This window comes from Oncorhynchus gorbuscha, linkage group LG07 (genome assembly GCF_021184085.1).
Source record: "Oncorhynchus gorbuscha isolate QuinsamMale2020 ecotype Even-year linkage group LG07, OgorEven_v1.0, whole genome shotgun sequence".
Lineage (NCBI taxonomy): Eukaryota > Metazoa > Chordata > Actinopteri > Salmoniformes > Salmonidae > Oncorhynchus > Oncorhynchus gorbuscha.
Genome location: NC_060179.1, coordinates 43,853,215 through 43,865,243, shown reverse-complemented (window position 1 = coordinate 43,865,243; position 12,029 = coordinate 43,853,215). Strand labels below are relative to the sequence as shown.

The 12,029-nt window shown below is 42.8% G+C and overlaps 1 pseudogene; it reads left to right on the top strand.

Moving 5' to 3' along the window:
• Nucleotides 1-3,042: 3,042 nt before the first annotated feature.
• Nucleotides 3,043-8,035, top strand: LOC124038999 (annotated as a pseudogene).
• The last annotated feature ends 3,994 nt before the right edge of the window (nt 8,036-12,029 follow it).

Here is a 12,029-nt window from a genome sequence, read left to right as displayed (position 1 = left end):
GGAGAGTGATGTTGTGCTGTATCAGATGACCTGGCCTCCACAATCACCTGACCTCAACCCAATTGAGATGGTTTGGGATGAGTTGGACAGTGGAGTGAAGGAAAAGCAGCCAACAAGTGCTCAGCTAATGTGGGAACTCCTTCAAGACTGTTGGAAAACATTCCAGGTGAAGCTCGTTGAGAGAATGCCAAGGTAAAGCTGTCATCAAGGCAAAAGTGTAGCTATTTGAAGAACCTCAAACATAAAATATAAAATATATTTTGATTTATTTAACACTTTTTGGGGGGTTTCTACATGATTCCATATGTGTTATTGCATTATTCTACAATGTAGAAAATAGTCTAAATAAATAAAAATCCTTGAATGAGCAAATGTTCTAAAACTTGTGACCGGCAGTGTACACCGTATGAAAACTCTTCCCAGTTACAATGTTTTCGTTATGTCTTCATGCAACTATTAATGACATTACAAAATAGACATACATTTTAAATTTTCCATCTCTCATCATTACCAACATTCGGAGGATGAAAGATATTGTCCCGGTGTCCATTTGTTTGACGTTGTAGTTTGGGAGGTAAACTCATCTAACACAGAGACATTGCACTTGCCCAAATTAGGCCCCAAAATGAATGGTCTGCTGCCCATGGTTTACGATCGACATGCGGTGTCATAAAACCCCCATATCCATCCCTCTTCCCCTCTGTGGGAGAGAGAGCTCTGCAGAGCTGATCCACTGTAACCTGGTCCTTTGGATCCTCACAGGAGAGTCATGACAGTCCCCCTCTGGTGGATTCAACCTTGGAAGGATCCTGCAAGTTGCAACCCACCATAAGAATGATTATTGGATGTCCATAGAAGTCTCCCCCTGGTGGTTTAACCTGGTAGGATTTCTGCAGGCTGCAAACCACCACCAGAATGGACAGGGGAGGTCCGGCTGTGGCTCTGCGTTCCGGCCACGTTGTCCCAGCTAGTGGATCTAGGCAGTATCTTAGGCAGACGTTAATAACACACAACACTCCGGCAATACATCATTACATTTCTTCCCCAAATTAGTGGCGTCGTGGCACTAACTGGTGGCTGTATAGGGAACGGGTTTGTGACTATATCACTTCCTAGGTGTCAAAACGAATTAAACAAAAATGTATAAAATCAAACAAAATATGTAAGATATAGCTACCACATCTTAATCATCTAATTGGACTATGTTCTATATACATCCAAGGTCTTGGCTAAGTGACTATATCATGGCATTGTCTCTGTCATATCTAGGGTCATCCTACTTGAAGCTGGGTAGTTAAGGCACTTAGAAAAGTGGCACCCTGAATGACAAAATCCCACTTAGAGAACAACATCAACGTGTATTGGGATTGCTGTCCCCAGACTATAGGCCAAATGTAACTGAGGTCAATATGTTATGTTCCATTGAGAGAGAGATCTCTTCCTCCCGCAGAGGGAGAGAGGTATGGAGGTGGTTTTTTTATGACCTCACACCCATCGTAAATTGTAAGACAGCAGACCAACTCCTTTCTGGTCTAATGTGAGAGATCGGAATGTCTATTTGCCATATGAGTTTACTGTCCAAAACTAAAACGTCAACATTGGGACGATATATTTGATCTGCCAAATGGGTAGGAATAATGATAGATGGAATATGAAAATGAATGTCTATTTTATGTGAGTAAAAGTTAAATGAAGATGTTATGACAAACATTGTAACATGAAGAGTTTTCATAATGTGTATGCGATGTTTACATACTGTATGTTGTGTAGAAAATATCCAGATGAAAGAGAATGTTTCGGTGACGATAAGACTGATTTTAACTAGTTACGACCCAGGGAACCCAGAGAGTGTGTCATAAAGACGGATACACCCTTTCTTACCAGAGGGTGTAAAACGTGAGTTGAGAATTAACATACTAGACTAAAACGGAGCACCGCTGCAGTGTGATCTAAGATTGTCGCGACCCCACAAACGCAACACAAGGTTGAAAAGGACGAAGGAGCCTCTTAACAATCCATCCTACGGTTGAGTACTGTATCTAAGAAGGTGAATTCAAGCAGGACCACCTTGTTATTCTCTTCAAGTCACCGGTTGTCTACATGGCTCTCCTACCCTCCCCAGAAGATCACTCTCAAAGAATGAGTTTAAGGAAACTAAGAGAAAGGACATTGACATCTTGTGGACTGAGACTTACACCTGAGAATGAAGCAGACCACTAAATACATGCATTCCAATTCTTACCCATAAGAGCGGCAGTTCGGGGAAAGGTGTTAGGGCTGAACTAAGCATAGTTAACAAATGTATCCAAGTGTTGCTTTTCACTCTCTCTCCCTCACGGCCGCTCTCCCTCTCTAAATCCCCATCTTGTGTAACAGGTGTCATATTGTGTTGGTCAGCTAGGGACCTGTTGTCATTGTATTATATTCTAATCAATAACCTAGACTGTGTGTGTGTCTTGTGTTATCATGTAGCTTGTTAGCAAATGAATAATCAACTCAATTTGTGTGGTACGGAATGATTAGTGAGACCTGGGTTTGTGCAGATTTAAAGGATTATGAGACGTTCAGAATGAGACTGATATGAGGAAATGACTGACTGCTATGATATTGAGATCCTGATTTATTCTTAAGTTAATTCAGGAAACGGTAACTCATTAAACAAACTTTAACCGTGGTGCCCCAGATTACTAAGGAGTTGATTGTTACATAATTAATTAAAATCACGTAATGATCAGACAGTTAATTATTCGATAAATAGCGTGTCATCACATTAATGATAAATAAATAGAAGAGCTAACTTCACATAGAAAATCCTCCAATAACAATCTAACCAATTGGACATGGGCATAGTCATGGTTCATGAGGTCTACTAGCTTTCCTACCGACAGGAGGGTTTTGTTCAGGAGAGTAGCGTGTGTGTTTACCACCAGAACAGTATCGCGGAGAAACTTTTCTAGATGTTGCAACCTGAGTTCCTGTGATTTGATCTGTTGCTAGATAAGTGGCATCTCTTCAGTTATCTCCCTAGCATTTCTCTTGACTATGGCTAGACTGACTGCGTGGACGGCAGTGGTGCTTAGAGCAAACAGTGACCCTACGGCTGCACCTATCGAGAGTCTCGCCTTCGCTCTACTAGTTCTGACTAGGTGACTGTGAACTTTTGGAGTTGGGCCAACATATGGGCAGTGCCTAGCTGGGTGGTCCAGTCAGCCCCGGCCCAACTCAAATGTGCCACAGGTGGAATGTGTTGGTGGTATACGTTCTCTGCATCTAGACGGACATACACCCTGTGTGTGTACTCTGCAGTTGGTTAAAAGGAGTCCTGGATCATCACAAAGAACGATTACCCGTAGGGGGTCTGCTCGTGAGTACATCTGTCAGCCAAAGGAACTCCATCCTACAAAAACGCATAATTAGAGACGTTGTTGGATTATTTGTAAACGAAAATGTTATGACACAACAAATGTAACTTATTTTCCTATTTCGAACAGCGCAGAGCAGGACAATATCAACAGTGACAACGAACGTATATCTTGTAGCTAGGAAGAGAAGGTAAGATGTTAGGTGCAACCTACTGATCTACTGGAAGGGATCAGCTGAGTATATTTAAGAATTTTCTTAGTACCTTTGACTTTGCTAGGTTTCTATCTATTCTGTGCTGGCCTGCACCCCTTCTATTCCCATGGGGGTTGTGTACAACTTGATTTGGTTCCTGTGGACCCACTTGAACATGGTGTTTTGTCAACCTTTGCTGATTCTGATTTGATAAACTACAGGTGACAGCTTCACCACAATCTTGTGTGGCCCCGTCCAGTGGGGCAGGAACTTTGTCACGACGCCTACGGGTTTGGGGTATACATTTGAAGTCTGACGTTTCCATACACCTAAGCTAAATACATTTAATCTCAGTTTTTCAAAATTCCTGTCATTTAATCCTAGTAAAAATTCTCTGTCTTTGGTCATTTAGGATCACCACTTTATTTTAAGAATGTGAAATGTCGGAATAATAGTAGAGAGAATAATTTATTTTCAGCTTTTATTTCTTTCATCACATTCCCAGTGGGTCAGAAGTTAACATACACTCAATTAGTATTTGGTAGCATTGCCTTTAAATTGCTTAACCTCTCTAGGGGGTGTGGGATGGTAACGTCCCACCTGGCCAACATCCAGTGAAATTGCAGAGTGCCAAATTCAAAAACAGAAATACTCATTATAAAAATTCATAAAACATACAAGTATTATACATCAGTTTAAAGATTAACTTCTTGTTAATCCAACCACAGTGTCAGATTTCAAAAAGGCTTTACGGAAAAAGCATACCATGCGATTATCTGAGAAAAGCGTCAGGCAGACAAATCATTACAAACAGTTACCAGCCAAGTAGAGGAGTTACACAAGTCAGAAATAGCGGTAAAATTAATCACTTACCTTTGATGATCTTCATATGGTTGCACTCACAAGACTCCCATTTACTCAATAAATGTTTGTTTTGTTCGATAAAGTCCCTCTTTATATCCAAAAAGTTTTGTTCACGCGTTTTGTTCAGTAATCCACAGGCTCAAAGGCAGTCACAACAGGCAGACGAAAAATCCGAAAAGTATCCGTAAAGTTTGTAGAAACATGTCAAATGATGTTTATAATAAATCCTCAGGTTGTTTTTAGTCATAATAATCAATGCTATTTCAACCGGACAAAAGCTTTGCCAATATAAAAGGAAAACAAGAAAGGCGCGCTCTCGGTCGTGTGCATGAAAAAACCTCTGGGACACTGCAGTGTCCACTCATTCAGAGTGGTCTTACTCCCTCATTTTTTCAGAATACAAGCCTGAAACAATTTCTAAAGACTGTTGACATCTAGTGGAAGCCGTAGGAAGTGCAATTTGAGTCCTAATTCAATGGAGTCTGTATAGGCAGTCAATGGAAAACTACAAACATTAAAAAAATCCCACTTCCTGGATGGATTTTTCTCAGGTTTTCGCCTGCCATTTCAGTTCTGTTATACTCAGACATTATTTTAACAGTTTTAGAAACTTTGGAGTGTTCTATCCAAATTTACTAATTATATGCATATCCTAACAGCTGAAGCCTGTTCTACTTAGGGAACTCTTCCCAGTACCCTTTACCTTGGGAAGAGTGTCCTGAACATGGTACCACAACACAAGTTACATAAGAGACATGAGGGGTGCCATAATGAAGTTTGGGAGGAGCTGAGTGCAGGGGAAACAATCGCATGTGACAGTACTGATAAGATACTGTTGAAGGCTCATATCACTTAGTTCCCTGCTTAGCAAGAATAATGCAATGTTTAGCGACAAGGAGGAGACGACACCCAAAGTGGGGTATGAATACCTCCATGGGGGAAGCCGTGTCTGTGTCTGAATTACAGCTGTAACGACCCGTTGGGAAGAATTGAACTTGGTTAAGCTTCTCTAGTGTCCGTGAGTTATTTATTCAAAATTAGAACCTAACACTACTATATAAGGGATGGGTTTCCATTTAGGATACAACCATCACTCATTCATTTCCTAACATTTTCAGTAATGTTGTCCAAGTACAAACACAATAGAAGTCTGATGTGAACCTGACCATTGTCTTTGTCTTTCATCTCAGTGGAGGAATGCACAGCCAGTAGTCCCACCACCTACTTCTGGTTCCGGAAGTAAATATGATAACCTGGCAAATATTACTACATACAGCCTAATACTGGGACTGCTTAAGCACACACTGACAAACAAACCCTTTTATTGTATTTTTTAAACTGTGGGATCGTGATTGTTCTAAAGGGGTATGTGGTTCAGAATTACTCCATTTTTTGCAACCATGGCAATTCACACACAAACTCCTTGCGATCAATAATGCACTAGGCCGAGATACTGTATCTATCGTGGTAGGATTCAGTGCACTGTGCCAGTGTCTAGCCACTGACCGCCCCTTCTCTCTCTCCCCCCAATCCAGCTGGAGATCTGGGGTGAGATGTAGGTATGGCGCCAGGTGGCTACGCAGGTCTTCTTTGCTCTCGGCCTGGGCTTTGGCTCAGTCATGGCCTATTCCTCCTACAACCAGCAACAACTGCCACCGTGACGCCCTCACCGTTTCCACCATCAACTTCCTCACCTCTGTCCTCGCCTCGCTGGTGGTGTTCGCCGTGCTAAGCTTCCGCGCCAGGGAAGCTTGAGTGTGAGGCGTGTTTGGGCGGGGAAAGGGTATTGTTTTTGATCTCTTTGTACTCTCTGTGTGTGTGTGTGTGTGTGTGTGTGTGTGTGTGTGTGTGTGTGTGTGTGTGTGTGTGTGTGTGTGTGTGTGTGTGTGTGTGTGTGTGTGTGTGTGTGTGTGTGTGTGTGTGTGTGTGTGTGTGTGTGTGTGTGTGTGTGTGTGTTGGGATGAAAAGGGGCTATATTGAAATGCCCTGTGTTCGGGGACTGTTTCTGGTGTTATGGTTAGTTATATAATAATATCTATCTACATGCATATCTACTCGGTCATTAAAAAAAAATACTTGGTCGTAGCGATAGTACATAATAGACTGACTGGTTGTTCTCCACACTCCCCTCTCTCAGTAACTTGGAGAAGCTGTCTGAGCAGTTTTCCATGGGGCCCTTAGACCGGGACCTGCTACCCAGGTTTAACATCTCTGACCCCAGTTCGGTACCACTGGAGACCTACAGGGATTGGTTCACGGCTCACGGAGCCAAGGTCCCTGGCAACCTCACCGACTGCAGCCTAGAGGAGGAGGTGAACAAGGTAAATGGTTGATCTTGCACTCTAGCCTGCACTTACTGCATCTCAACTCTGTATTCTTTGTTACAGCTTTGCCCTCTTTATTTGAAAACCAACCAGCCCTGCAGCCTAGAGTATGCTCTTCCACCCACTCCTCGTAAATTAGTAATGTAATTTTAGCAGGTTTATTGCTCAAATTTAAATATGTTAAGATAGTTAGGATCTGTTGGGCTATATCATGGTACATGTAAATGTCCCCTTCCCTTTCTCCTTGTCCCTCTCTTTCAGGGTGTGGAGGGCACAGGGCTGGCATTCATAGCCTTCACAGAGGCCATGACTCTGTTCCCGGGCTGTCCCTTCTGGTCGGCCTTGTTCTTCCTCATGCTGCTCAACCTGGGCCTCAGCACCATGTTCGGCACCTTGGAGGGCATCCTCACACCCCTCATTGACAACTTCAAAGTGCTGAAGCGCCACAAGACCAAGCTCACAGGTAAAGAGAGAGAGAGAGATGGTGTCTGTGTCCATGTTTTCGCTCACGAGTCCCTTTTTCTATCAGGTTTCTTAGGTTTCTTTCTGACCCTAAGTTTGGGAACCACTGGATGAAACTATTCATTTGTATAAACATTTTAATTCTTATTCATATAGAAGTGTTATAAAATGGCATCCTAATGGGGTCTGAGTGTTAGTCCTCACTCCTCTTTACTAAATATGCCAAGTGTATCTGTGTGGTGTCTGTAATGTTCTCTCCCTTCCCCAGTGTTTAGCTGCATCATCAGCTTTCTGATTGGCATGCTGTTCACGCAGCGCTGTGGGAACTACTTTGTAATGATGTTTGACGACTACTCCGCAACCCTGCCCCTCATCATCGTGGTGGTGTTTGAGTGTTTCAGCGTGTCCTGGGTATACGGCGCTGACCGGTAAGAACCTATTCACTACACTGACCACATAAATCACATGATGTCCCTCAGAAAATAGATGACAACTTCTTTCCCGAAAGAGGAATTTTACATTGATGAAGAAATAGGCCATGCTTTTGGATTAATTCAAATTTAGATTACAAACAGTGAATCACAGCATCGATCCTTCAGGTCGACTTGCTGTGTTTGTTCCCCATTGTCACTGATCATTGTCTTGTGTATCTGAATGTCCATGTTCCTTGATGACGTAAAGAAGATGCTGCACTGGCAGCACATCCTGTGATATATAAGTACCTGTGGAAGTATGTGTGTCTGCTGGCCATGCTGGGGCTGCTGAGAGCTAGCCTGCTGAGGATGTGCTTCAAACGGCCCACCTACACCCCTGGAACAGAGAAACGGTAAGGAGGCAGCCTCACCATGGTTGATATACGACCATATACCGTGCATTCGGAAAGTATTCAGACCCTTTGACTTTTTCCACATTTTGTTACAGCCTTATTCTAAAATGGATGATATAGTTTTTTTTCCCTCATCAATCTACACACAATACCCCATAATGACAAATAAAAAAACAGGTTTTTAGAATTTTTGAAAAATGTATACAAATATTTTAAAAATCACATTTACTTAAGTATTCAGACTGTTTATTCTGTACTTCAGTTGAAGTACCTTTTGGCAGCGATTATAGCCTTTCTTGGATATGACGCTACACGCTTGGCACACCTGTATTTGGGGAATTTCTCCCCTTCTCTGTAGATCCTCTCAAGCTCTGTCAGGTTGGATGGGGAGCGTCGCTGCGCAGCTATTTTCAGGTCTCTCCGGAGATGTTTGATCGGGTTCAAGTGCGGGCTCTGGCTCGGCCACTCAAGGACAATTCAGAGACTTGTCCCGAAGACACTCCTGCATTGTCGTGGCTGTGTGCTTAGGGTCATTGTCCTCTTCACCCTAGTCTGAAGTTCTGAGCGCTCTGGATCAGGTTTTCATCAAGGATCTCTGTACTTTGCTTTGTTCATCTTTCCCTAAATTCTAACCAGTTTCCCAGTCCCTACCGCTGAAAAACATCCCCACAGCATGATGCTGCCACCACCATGCTTCACTGTAGGGATGGTGCCAGGTTTTCTCCAGAAGTGACGCTTGGCATTCAGGCCAAAGAATTCAATGTAGGTTTCATCAGACCAGAGAATCTTGTTTTTCATGGTTTGAGAGTCGTTTAGGTGCCTTTTGGCAAACTCCAAGCGGGCTGTCGTACCTTTAACTGAGAAGTGGCTTCCGTCTGGCCAGTCTACCATAATGGCCTGATTGGAGGAGTGCTGCAGAGATGGTTGTCCTTCTGGAAGGTTCTCCCATCTCAACAGAGGAACTCTGGATCTCTGTCTGAGTGACCGTCAGGTTCTTGATCACCTCCCTGACCAAGGCCCTTCTCCCCCGATTGCTCAGTTTGGCCGGGGGTCAGCTCTAGGAAGAGTCACGGTGGTTCTTCCTTTTAAGAATGATGGAGGCCACTGTGTTTTTGGGGACCTTCAATGCTGCAGAAATATTTTGGTACCCTTCCCCAGATCTGTGCAATCCTTTCTCGGAGCTCTACAGATAAATCCTTCGACCTCATGGCTTGGTTTTTGCTCAGACATGCACTGTCGACTTTGGGACATTATATACACAGGTGTGTGCCTTGTCAAATCAATTGAATTTATCACAGGTGGAGTCCAAGTTGTAGAAACATCTCAAGGATGATCAATGGAAACAGGATGCGCCTGCGCTTAGTTTCAAGTTTCATAGAAAAGGGTCTGAATACTTATGTAAATAAGGTATTTCAGGTTTGATTTTTTATATATAAATTTGAAAAAAAAATCTAAACTGTTTTTGCTTCATCATTATGGGTTATTGTGTGTAGATTGATAAGGAATTGTGCTTATCCATTTTAGAATAAAGCTGTAAGAAAATGTGGGAAAAGTCAAGGGTGTCTGAATACTTTCCGAATTCACTCCATGTATTTATGCATCGCATGTCCCTTTCATACTGTATGTGTGTGTATTCTCTGTTTGGATATATGGGTGGCTGGGGACAGTGGTTGTCTTGGATGCAGTTTTGTCAATCATCTAGGGACACTGGGAGCGGAATCCGAGGGTACAGATAAAGCGAGAGGAGGGAAAGAACAGCTGAGTGAACACACCTGACAGACGGGAGTGGCTACCAAACAAGCTAAAGAACTGGTAATGTACATATTCCTATATCTGATTTGTATATCTAATTATATAATTAAATGGGAGAGTAACAACCTAAATATACATGGAAATGCATGAGAATTTAAATAAATAGTAAATTGTGATTACTAAGCTTAAACCGCGTATTTCAAGACTTGGCATTGTATTGGTCGCATACACATATTTAGCAGATGTTATTGTAGGTGTAGCGAAATGCTTGTGGAGCCAAAAGGTAAATGTTGCAACAAAAAGTTGTCTTTTGAGCTGTGTGGTAGTTGGATGCTCATAATAAGAACAGTAATTACAGGAGCTTCTCTGTGACTACTCTAAATATCCTAATGTAGAACTCAACGATGAAAGGGATACATTTTAACTGTGTGCACTCAGAGCGTGATAAAGTAGCAACATGGAAGTCATTTCAGTTCTGATCTCCAAAGAAGTCCTCTTTTTTTTAAAAGGTGAACCTGCTAGTATGGATGTCCTCATGGCCATGTGTGTCTGTCTGGTCCTCCCAGCGAGCTGGTCCCAGAGCACACACAAGTCAGAGGAGTTTATCAATACCCAGCCTCAACCTGCCCCTGGAGTACTACCACAACTGGCTCCTGCAGCAGCACACATCCAGGATGTGCTGAAGAGTAAAGAGGAGACCGAGATCACTTCAAAACAAATGTGTGAGTGAGAGTCACAACGGGGAAATGTTCATAGATACAGGGTCTGGGAGAGACAAATGTTGAATTCACGTTAGATGGGAAAGAAATCACTGACGGGCAGCTGTTGGGAGAAATGGAGAGAGCGGAAGGGGTTAATTTGTTGTTTATTTGTAGTTCCGGGCTACTTATGTTGTGGCTTTTGTTCACAAATAATACTGTACGTAGTACAGTTTGAGGGTGGGTTATAGTCCATCTGAAAGGCTGGTGTATGAAGGGATGTATGAATATACAAAGAATTCACTTTTACTTGTTTTGATATGATATTCAGAGATGGGTAGTAATGTGTCACTGTTTCCCATCAGATGCGAATGTGGGCCACGACAACGCCAAACTGGGCCTGTTCATAGCTGCTGCCCTGGGAACCGTGGTGCTGATGGGCATGGTCTACTGCATCTACATGCAGTTTTACACCAAGCACCAGTACCTGCACACCCAGCTCCACGATGACTCTGGTAATAGAACTAACTCCTTTTCAATACTAATACATCATTTTATACTATAAAATGTTGGGCTAGTTTTGGAACCATTGGAAACCATATAGAAATTACTGCACTTGTGATCTCTCTTATTGTGGACTCTTTTTCTGTCCGTCTCTTTTTCTCGTTCTTACCTTCTCTCGCCAAAGAGTTGAACCTTGACCTCCCAGAGGCACCTCCTGTTTTCTTCCACGGTTCCGTCGGTGCAATGGACAGAAAGGGAGAGGTGTGGGGATCTGGTAATGGATCTTTCATCTCTAACACACCCTCCACCATCTCTGTACCACCCAGGCTGTCCCCTCCTCCCTCCGCTGTGCCCTACCTTCCCCTCTTCCTCACCTCTTACCCTCTCAGAACCATATCTGTTAGAGATCTGGAGAGAAGCTTTGTCTGAAATGAGGTACTTATCACCAGTGACTGGAGACATAATAACCTGATCATTAAGAACAATGTTTTTTCTCTTAACTAAATTAACTGAAGTTGGTGCTGTTGAACTCATAATAAAATGGACTCTCACTGTGCATTTCCTGTGATCCTGTGGTTTTTGGAAATTGAAAAATTCGACAACTGAACTTGTTTTTTGTCTGCAGTACTATGGTAGATGAGTAGCCTACTGTAGATCACATGCCATGTCATATTCAGGCCAGTAGGTGCTAGAACAATGGTGATACAGTAGGGTGATTTTATGATGAAGACTTCAGTGATGGCAGGGATTGGAATAGTACTCATAATGTGGCGAGATCAGAGCACATCCATGTTTGTGGATGTACAGTTAACTCAAGTTAACTACTTTAACTAAAGATATTGGTTATACTTCCAATCTCTGGGGACCACTCTGGCCCTAAATGACTTGTTTCTCCAGTACATGTTTGTCAGAATAGACTAATCTAATGCCCTTCATTCAGTGTTTGTGTGGTACAAGAATAGCCAGGCTACTTAACACACCGGGCTGCAGGAAAGGAAGTGACACCATACCTCGCTACACAATCGGTCAGATTAGCGTTGGGGG